The sequence below is a fragment of the Ursus maritimus genome, unplaced genomic scaffold (genome assembly GCF_017311325.1).
Source record: "Ursus maritimus isolate PB19 unplaced genomic scaffold, ASM1731132v1 scaffold_4, whole genome shotgun sequence".
Taxonomy (NCBI): Eukaryota; Metazoa; Chordata; class Mammalia; order Carnivora; family Ursidae; genus Ursus; species Ursus maritimus.
This window is the reverse complement of record NW_024426552.1, coordinates 36,456,040-36,466,281: the sequence shown is the minus strand read 5'-3', so window position 1 is coordinate 36,466,281 and position 10,242 is coordinate 36,456,040. Positions and strand designations below refer to the sequence as shown.

At 33.9% G+C, this 10,242-nt stretch overlaps 1 protein-coding gene across 2 annotated transcripts in view; it reads right to left on the bottom strand.

Annotated features, from left to right (window-relative positions):
- The window catches only part of CADM2 (cell adhesion molecule 2), a 1,024,870-nt gene that overhangs the window by 344,580 nt on the left and 670,048 nt on the right, over positions 1–10,242 (bottom strand). The gene's annotated exons all lie outside the window — the stretch shown is intronic.

Genomic DNA, 10,242 nt, shown 5'->3' with positions numbered 1-10,242 from the left:
ACATGTATCACTTGGCTTCTAAGAATTAGTTCTCTAATTTATGGTATAAACACATGGTAGTATTTATATTCACTACTTTTTTTACATTTAAAGTTCTCCTTAAAAACGATATGTCTAAAAATTTTTTTTTCAAAAAAGTTAAAATATATGTATTTAAAATTAAGCATGAATTTTATGGCTAGTGGAAATTTGAGATTTGAAAAGCTAAATAAATTCCCCAAATTTCTATAAAATATCAATTAGGGTTTATATATTCTGAGGTAGAAGATCTAAATATAACCTTAAGAAAGGAAACTAATAACATTCAAATCTAACTCTTTAAATTATCAGTTAACATTTTATATGCCCTAACAGTATAAGGGAAAACTGGTATGTGAATACTTTTTCATTATTTTTGTAATAGGGGAAGTTAAGAGTGAGATAAATAGCTGAACGTTAATAAAATATTAGCAAATATTTAGTAAAGTGCAAGTAAAATCAGCTGTCTAGATATTTGTACTTTTGCTATACTCAGGGTAAAAACCTAAGAATGGTCTAGCTAAGCCAAAATAAGGGCCCAAAGACAATTGTTTAGTATCGGCATAAAGTGCAAGCTTCTTTTTATAAACCGAAATCCAGTATTGAAATACAAACTGTCCCTTACAATGCTCATAATTCTATTCACACGAGTGACACAAAGTAGAGCTGCTTTTCACCAGAAAGGATATTAATGTGCCTAGAAAGATTTTATGATGAACTTTTCAGGCAAATAATACAAATCATTCAACAAAATACTATTAAAAATTCTGGTGGTATCATACTTGGACATATTTATTGCTGACAGACCATGAGAACCTTGTTCATCACAAACAAATTAATGATTTGTCTTCATCTATTTAAATAATCTCATTTTAATATTTCAAAAACCAAGAAGTTACAGCAAAGAAGCTAAATTAAATATAAAAGAAAAATACTCTCTAGAGGCCAAACACTTCTATAGCAATTTTTCTTCTCTGGTTTACTTATATTCCGGATGACTTCTTTGCAAGACACCTTAGAGATTTTTGTTTAGCCAATAGTATCATAGCTCAAATTTCAAACCTAATAATTCATTCTTTAGACAATTAAAACATGAAATAAAAGTAATAATTTCTACAAGATTATTCGAACCCAAAACACAATATAGGGTTCTCAAAATATAAACTACTACCTTGGGTGCAGTAATTAAAATATTTAGCTATTTTATGAAGTGTTTACTCATCAATTACAATTTTCATAAATCATTTGAGTGTGTGCATTTCTAATCATAAGGCAAAAATTCTAAAAAATTACCATATTTGGTTCTAAATTATTATTGGCTAACCACTGTTTTTTTTATTTAAAAAAAATCATTTGTTTTAGGTACCTGAGACTATTACTATCTTAGGATTTCATGGACTTTGAAGGCACTATGGGAAAACATCTGGAATCCATATCCTACTTTATAATCTTCTTCAAGACTTTTGTGGGTAATGGGAAAGGAAAGCTCTGAGCGATGTAACCTTGTGTACCCCTTCACCCTCAATTATCCTTAGGACCCCTTTTTCTTTGGGCTCCAGGCCCCTTTCTGACCGTTCTCACTTTCTTCCACCTACTGGCTGCTTCTGCTGGCTTCTTGTTTATCTCTTCTATACCCTTCTATTCTCTCTTCAAATATCACGGGGTTTTCTTCCTAGCTTTCTTGAGATATAAGAGACTTTTAACATTTTGTAAGTTTAAGGTGTACAACATGATGATGTGATACATGTATATACTGCAAAACAATGACCAAAATAGGATTAGCTAACACCTCCATTGCCTCACATAATTACCATCAAATACCACTTCTTTTAAAGGCCTTCCTTGATTCTTTAGACTAAAGTATATGCTTTTCATGGCATGGGGGACTTTTTCTTCACCACGCTGATAGCATATTTTTTTATATTTACCTTTATTTACATCTGTGTATGTTTATATTAAGTTGGTTCATTTTTATGTGTGTGCTATATTTTTATTAATATCTATCTCTCTCCCCTACTAAAATGTAATCTCCCAGAGCACCGGAATCCTTTCTGATTTCATTGTTTGTTATATTCCCAACTGAACACGGTGACCAGCTCTCATCAGGAGTTCATTAAATAAACAAATGACTCTGAGAAACAGAGAATACTGAAGGTTGCCCATATATAAACTACTTGAATGATTCTTAGGTGGAAAGCATCACAGAATCTTTTTATTTACAGGTTTACTGGATAAAGTCTTTCAATGACAGTCCTGGCATAAAGGTCTTAATTCAAGTATAATACTGAGCATTTCTGATTTAGCATCCTGTTCCCCATATTCCATACATCTCAAAGAAAGTACAGGGTTTAGCAAAATTGATTTGGGCTTAAATTAGCTAGTAACCTAGTGTTAGGAAATATACTGTCTTACTTTTTTCCTCCCTTTCTCTCTCTCTCTCAGTCTTCCCTCCCTCCCTTGCTTGCTCTCCCTCCCTGTCTATTAATGTTGGCCCTTTAGTGAGCGAAGTACTGGTATCTTTATCATACAATAGTTCTGTTGGGATCAGAGTTTCTTTAGGTACATACTCTTCATACCTAATGGATGGAAATGATTAGCTTTGGGGGAAGGTGGTTTTTTTTTTTTTTGGTTTTTGGTTTTTGGCTTTTTTATAGCACTCACTTCTCAGTAATCTAGATAAATTGCCAACCAAGCACATTGTAACCTTGGTGAATTTATCTATGGGAACACTCACATAAGCTTGAAATTTGTATGCCCCTAGAGACTACCCTATTTTTCCTTCTTAATCAGGCCTTTAGGTGGATAGTCAGTGTCTTAGAACTGAGCAGACAGAATTTGTGAGCTGAATAATGTTGGCTCACAGAGTGCATTCTTTCACACTTGGAAGAGAAATTGTGACTAAGTGACAGTGAGGTTTTCACTTGCATGCTGTTGGTAACCTTCTGTCCCTATACACAGGCAGAGGGCTTTCTTGGTTAATGGGCTGGGTTTGTGGAACACCTGTCCCTTGATGCTGTGTCTGAGCCCTCAGGTCAGGAGAAAGACAATTTACATCCATTTACCTGACATTCTTTATACTCAAAGGCTACCAGTTTAGTCCCAGAAAGCCTGACCCTAACATGGTTTGATAAACAGGCAGGCAAGAAATACTGCATTAACACAGTTCTTATATTCAGTAGAGGGAAAAACAGAAACATAACGTATTATACACTCTACACTCATTCTGCTTTTACCAGGCTTTTAAACTGCCATTAGTGCTTACTTGCAAAATCGGATTCAATTGAAAGATTAAATAAAGAAGAAAAATCTGCGTATATTCTAAATAATCCAACACTAAGATTGCTTAAACATTTCTTTACATATATAACCATTTCTGTTAATGTGTCAAAAAAGGAGAGGTACTTTGTAGCTTTTTATGTTTAAAGCATAATATCACAGAAATTAAAAATCAATTGAATTACTGGATAAATAAATATTCCAATTGTTATATTTTTGATTTATAAAAATTATCAAAAAATCAGGGGAGTAGTTTATCTTTTCTCCTTCAAAGGAATATTGATCTACATGCTCTGCCACTTTAAGAGATATTGCTATTTATATAACTAGAGAGCAGAGGCTTATTTTTACCCAGCTACTGAGAATCAGTGTTATCTGACAGGGAGTCTTTAGTTCCTATCATTAAGAAAAACTAGAAGTAAATTTTAGAGTCATAGAAATTTTACTTGTCTGTACATTTTTCTCTCAAGTTCTTTTAATGAACTCTATGAAAGCTTCAACTTATTTTCCAATACTAATTTTTTGCTTCATTCATTCAATAAATGTTTATTGAACATCAACTACATGACAAATACTATAGTATGTTTTGTAGATACTGAATCAACCAGATGAGGCAAAATTTCTGCATTTATGAAGCTTACTTTCTGGACAGTATATTTTTAAAATAGTAAGAGAAAAACAATCAATATATAAGATAATATCAGGTAGTGTTAAGCAGCATGAAACAGAAAGGAAATATTAGGAGAGAGAGGGTAACAGGGGTATTCAGTTAGAATGAATGATCCAAGAATGTATATATGAGGAGATGCATTTCAATTAGTCTTGATTACATTGAGAGTGAATTGTGTGTAGATCTGAGGGAAGATTTTCCATGTATAGGGGACAGCAAGTGCAGAGGTCCTAGGAAGTAAACCATTTGATACAGTCACGAAATCGGAGAACAGCCACTGTGGCTAGTATAAATTTAGGAGGGGAGAAGGGAAAGGTAGGAAATGATGTAAGAAAAAACATGGACGGCACTGGAGGAGATAACGCTAAGTGAAATAAGTCAAGCAGAGAAAGACAACTATCATATGATTTCTCTCATCTATGGAACATAAGAACTAGGAAGATCGGTAGGGGAAGAAAGGGATAAAGAAAGGGGGGGTAATCAGAAGGGGGAATGAAACATGAGAGACTATGGACTATGAGAAACAAACTGAGGGCCTCAGAGGGGAGGGGGGTGGGGGAATGGGATAGACCGGTGATGGGTAGTAAGGAGGGCACGTATTGCATGGTGCACTGGGTGTTATACACAACTAATGAATCATCGAGCCTTACATCGGAAACCGGGGATGTACTGTATGGTGACTAACATAATATAATAAAAAATCATTAAAAAAAAAAAAAAAGAAAATGCAGGGTTCTGTTGGCTTGAACACCGTGGGATATAGTGGGATACTAGTGGGCTAGTTTGATCATCTAAGTTCCATTTCTCATTCAGTCACTTGCCAACTATTTACCATATATAAATTTGAAATGGAAGTAACTGCCTGGAAAATAGAAGAACAGTAGTCAACCATAAGGAATCAATGATTAAATTAATATTTTGTTAGGAAATAGGTTCTCTGCTGTCTTATCATGATCAAGCAGTGAAAATTATTAGAGGAAGCATTCACATGCTGTCCATTTCTCTCTTACCCTCATCCCAAGACACGCAAGCTTTGAAATCAAACAACAAATATTTGTTATTTTAGTTGATCTTTGTTGTTACAAGCTACAGAGAGTCATTCTTGTCACCCCAAGTGATAGATTTATCGTAAATGTAGGAAAGAAAAAAATGCAAATTAATGGAAACACTGACAGTGGCAGATTCTTCCCTCTATGGCAGAATCATTATTCAGCTCTAGGAACGTGCAATCTTTTGTTCAACAAAGCACTTTAATGCCCAGTTTGGCTACGAAAGGCCAAACCTTCTAGTGGTTTAGCCTAAATAGGGCTGTTGAAGCAAAATGATCAGTGCCTTGTTCTGCCCCCAAAATTAAAAAAAATAAATAAATTAAAAAATTAAAAATAAATAAAAAACACATTTTGTCTTTTCTTTGTCAGGCTGGGATACAGAGAAGGAATGGGGATCTGTTCATGAATGAGAAGGGCCCAGTCAACTTAGCTTAAAAAGGGCAAGAGCACAGTAAGAATACAGGAAGAACAAGGCCCAAAATAAAGGTGACCACAGCACAGTCACTCAAATGTTCTGCTTTACTCAGAACAGCAGCTCTGTGCATGTCTCTGCTCTCTATTGCAATGGCTTCATCATCTCTCTTCTTTATGTCATATATCTCTGTCTCAGATTAGCACTCCCATACAACCTCAGATCACATATGCTGTCATATCAAACTCTTTTTTTTTTTAATGTGAACATTTCATGTTTAGCTTTCATTGCTATTGATTTATACTCTTGGGGCTTTTGTTTGTACAAATTGCTGAGAAATTGAGTTTGATTTGTTTGGAACTGAGCTAACCTATGAAGGAATTGGAAGGTTGTGGATGGATAGAGCTTAGACAATGGAAAGAATGAGTTAATGAAATGTCATTAGCAGGAAAAACAGGAATTTGGAAACTAGGCGTAATGAACACTGAATAGGAATCTTAGAATAAGGGTTGTATCTGGGATGCCTGAGATTGGAAAAAGCAAGGAAATCTAAGGCATTCTTCCTTGTTGATGGAATAAAAGGAATATGTAAGTTACTGTATGATTTATTTCCACTTATTCTCTCCTGAATAACAAAATAATATAGATTCAATTTTAATTGGAAAAAGTAATTCACAGTGAACAGGAACCTGAAAAAGCACATGAAGAGTATTGATCATCTACGGTGCACTACTCACTAAGGCCAGACTGTAAGTTCTACATCCTCTCCACTGGGACCAGAAATAGGTTTGTAATGTAGCAATAGAATTGGGGACTGTTTGTGCTGGAAAAAAAGTGTAGAAAGCATTTGTTCAAATTCTTTCACTTTACAGATGAGGAAATTGAAATTCAAGGAAAGAATGTGAGTATACTGAGATCACAGGTAGTAGTGCTGTTGAGAAGAAAACCCAGAATTCTTATGTCCCAGGGCAATATCTCCATACATCATGCTGCTTCTTCTTCATCATAATGGTGGACATTTTAATCCGAAACAAACAAAAAAAAGTTTCTACATATTAGAAAAAGTAGTCTGTGCTTTGTGTCCTACATTCAGGGCTACAATAATCAACTAATACTGCTTTTTAAACACCCTGTTGTTTGTATACTGATTGTATTTTTATTATCCATAGGCTTGAAGATTTGTTATTCTAGCAACACCTGAAGAAAAGAGATCCTATCCTTTTATACCATTCTATCTGTCTTTTACATGTTCTTGTTGATTACATGTCTCTCTGTTCTTTGAAAGTGCTCTGAAAGACTTAGGCATTCACATGGCATTGAGATTTTTCAGGGCAAAAATCACATATCACTTTCTCTGTGATAATCATAATTTCTTTTTTGACTATTGCTCAGATTTTAAGAATGCAGGTAAAATTGCTATATATATATACATATATGTGCATTACATGCTCAATACCTTCTGATATCACTTACAAAAAGACCCTTAACCTTTTATTGCTCTTTTCATTGAGTGAAATGCATCAAGCATTTTTCACATGTGCCAGTTTAACTTCTTTATGATGTCAGAGATAATTGTTTTGGCCTCGGGGAAAGAATGTGCTTTCTGCTGCAAATGATGGCTGCACAACCATCTAAGTAAAAAATGAACTAGTAGTGAAGTCTTAGGTTTCTTTATCTTATCAATTATTGAAGAAAGAAACTTTCCTTAACACAAGGAGAATACTAAAAATGTCAAAATAAAATGATGAAAATGATGCTGAGGGTGGGAATGGGTACAGTAAACAAGTCTGAAGTCAACAAGCTCATTAATGGATGAGATAGGGAATGTGTTAACCACATTTACATTTTATCAGGTGAAATTATTTGTTTTTAAAACAATAAAAAGGAAAATTGAATTTTACTATAAGGGGAAAAGTTGAATCAAGTCTATCATCTATCTATCTATCTATACGTATACACATATATATATGTGTGTATATATATATATATATATATATATATATATATATGTATGTATATATTCTATCATCTATAAAATCCACATCCATTTCTTCCTGAAGAAATAACGGTATTTGACTATTAACAACGAGAGCTGCCAGAGGCACTGCAGAGAATCTAAAGTATATAAACCACATGCCACGTGCATTGACACTCAACCAGAGGAGTTATAAACCACTTTGTGCATTTAAAAAAAAAAAAAGCAATAATCTAATTTATGCCAAAACACCATGCTTACTAGAATTTAATAAAAACAAATTAAAAATTAGGCATTAGAAAAACATGATCAGTCTTTCCCATTCTTGGAGCAGGTAATAGTCAAGCTGGGTGAATGTATCTTTGTCATTTTCTGATACTGTTAGAAGGAGGAAGAACAGGAAGCCATTGAAGGAAAAAAAATGACCTCCTCTACTGTCCACCATTATCACATAAGTGATGATTCTCTAAGATTCTTAAAATATTAACATATCCAAAATTTGCTGTAAAAACTACTTGACATTTAATTTGTAGGTACTTCTTATAAGCAAAGCTTTATTAAAGGTCTACTATGAGCCAACACTGTTAATATATAATTAGATTACGTGAGCCTTGAAATATAGTAGAAAGTATAATACCAGTTAACATTTATTGAGCAATAATTATTGACAAAGGTGCTGTGCTTGTCTCTTCCTTCATGGCATCATTAAATTCCCACTGTAATCCTATGAGGAAGGTAATATGAATCCCACTTTTTGAGTGAGGAAATATTTAGAGTCAAAGTTACTTAGATGGTAAATGGGTCTGACAGATTACAAATTCTTTTCCCCTCACTGCTTTTCTGTCTGCCCTGTGTAGGTTTAAGGCTATTGGGGAGAGAAGATTAGAAGAGTAGTAGTTCCTAAAATCAGAATATTCCCCGAGTACTGATGACTGTGCCCCACAGAAAGAAAATTCAAGGAGGAAGATCTAAATTTGGCTGACATCTCCTGGGTAATCTCTCAGTATGCAGGTCTAATAAGAGTTCTCTTTACTTACAAATATTTCACCACAAGTTACACTGGCCCATATGGCTACCACTAGCTACCAGTGACAACTGAGCACTTATAATGTGGCTAGTCTGAGTGGATGTGCTGTAAGTAGAAAAAAAAAAAAATTCAGTAATAATTTTCATATTGATTACATGTTGAAATGATAACATTTTAGGGCTACATTGACTTCAATATTTTATTATAATTGTTGCCTTTTAAAAAATTATTTATTTATTTATTTAATTTTATTTTCAGATGTAGAATCTAGTGATTCAGCACCCACATTAAAATATATTTTTTTAGGGCTGCCTGGGTGGCTCAGTTGGTTAATTGTCTGCCTTCAGCTCAGTTCATGATCTCAGGGTCCTGGGATCAAGTCTTGCATCAGGCTCCTTGCTCAGCAGGGAGCCTGCTTCGACCTCTGCCTGCACTCTCTCTGTCTCTGTCTCTCTGACAAATGAATAAAAATAAATAAGATCTGTATGGCTACTAGAAAATTTAAAATTCTGTAAGTGGCTCACAGTATATTTTCATTATATAGTGCTGATTTAAAGTGCTTTCTTCCAAGCCTTCTGCTTTTAAGAGATATTTAGTGAGGTATACCCCCTCTCTGTTTCTACTATAATGATTTTGTGAAGGAACCAGTATCTAAACTTGATTTTCTTTTAAGAATGTAAGAAGTCTTATTTCCCCTTGCTCATTTTGTAATCTGTTTATTTATTTACCTATAATTAGCACTAACTCCTATGACAAAAAATAAATTTTAGAGTTTTATTTTGGAGTGATAGTATAGAGGGAAATATGGAAAACTATGGTGCTTCCTTAGCAGACCCATATGTAGTGGAGAGGAAACCAGATTATTTTCTCAGGTTGCTGCAGTATAGAACCAGGTAGCATGTCTAAACCTGGTAAGAAATCATGGGGCTGAATATTGTGGTTCCAGGACATCATCAGAGATAGAATAACCAAAGTTTTAACAATTTTACACTGAGGTGAACTGATTTGCTTCCTCAAAGAGTTTATCAAGCCAAAAGCTTTCCTATCATTATTTGGGGGTCAAGACCCCATACAGAGCCTTCATTGAAAAGACTGGAATGCATTGGGGAACCAGGAAAACATCATAGAAATCTGGGAAGAACAAGAACTAAAAAATGTAATAAAAGTGGAGAAGAGAGGTACAATATAATCAAAAGTGAAATTTACTGAAACAATGGGAAAATGGTCAGTTACCAGAAAGACAAAAGACACTTTTTTTTTTAAAGGACGCTTTTGAAAATACAAATGACTTTAGTGAAAAAATAAAATCACTTGGCAAAACAGTCCTTCTATTTTCATTAACAACTATAGGCAGTAAAGTAATGGGGTAGCACAGCCTAAATATCAGAGTTAAATTTCTGCCATTCATTTTCTTTTGAAAGAAGCAAATTAAAAACAAAATTAACTGATATTAGAAATCTATTTCAAATAGCAACTAACTTCCAGTGTACAATAAAGAACCAATATAGATTAAGAGCAAACTTATGCCCATTTTCTGTAGGACAGTATCAATAATGATTCCAAGTCATTACATTTTAATGTTTTTAGAATTATCAAAAATGAAATTATATTTAGCAAAATCAGAGAGTTAAATGTATTTTAAGACTTTTAGAAATGGCCGTTCCATTTATGATAGGGTGAAGATTTTTGCAACTACTTAGCACTCACAACACATCAGCACTCGCAACATGCTAAGCAGCACTGGAATAGAAAATACTTGTGTTTAATACTAGAATATGGAAGATAGTTGAAAATAATAATAAAAGCTCCTACGTC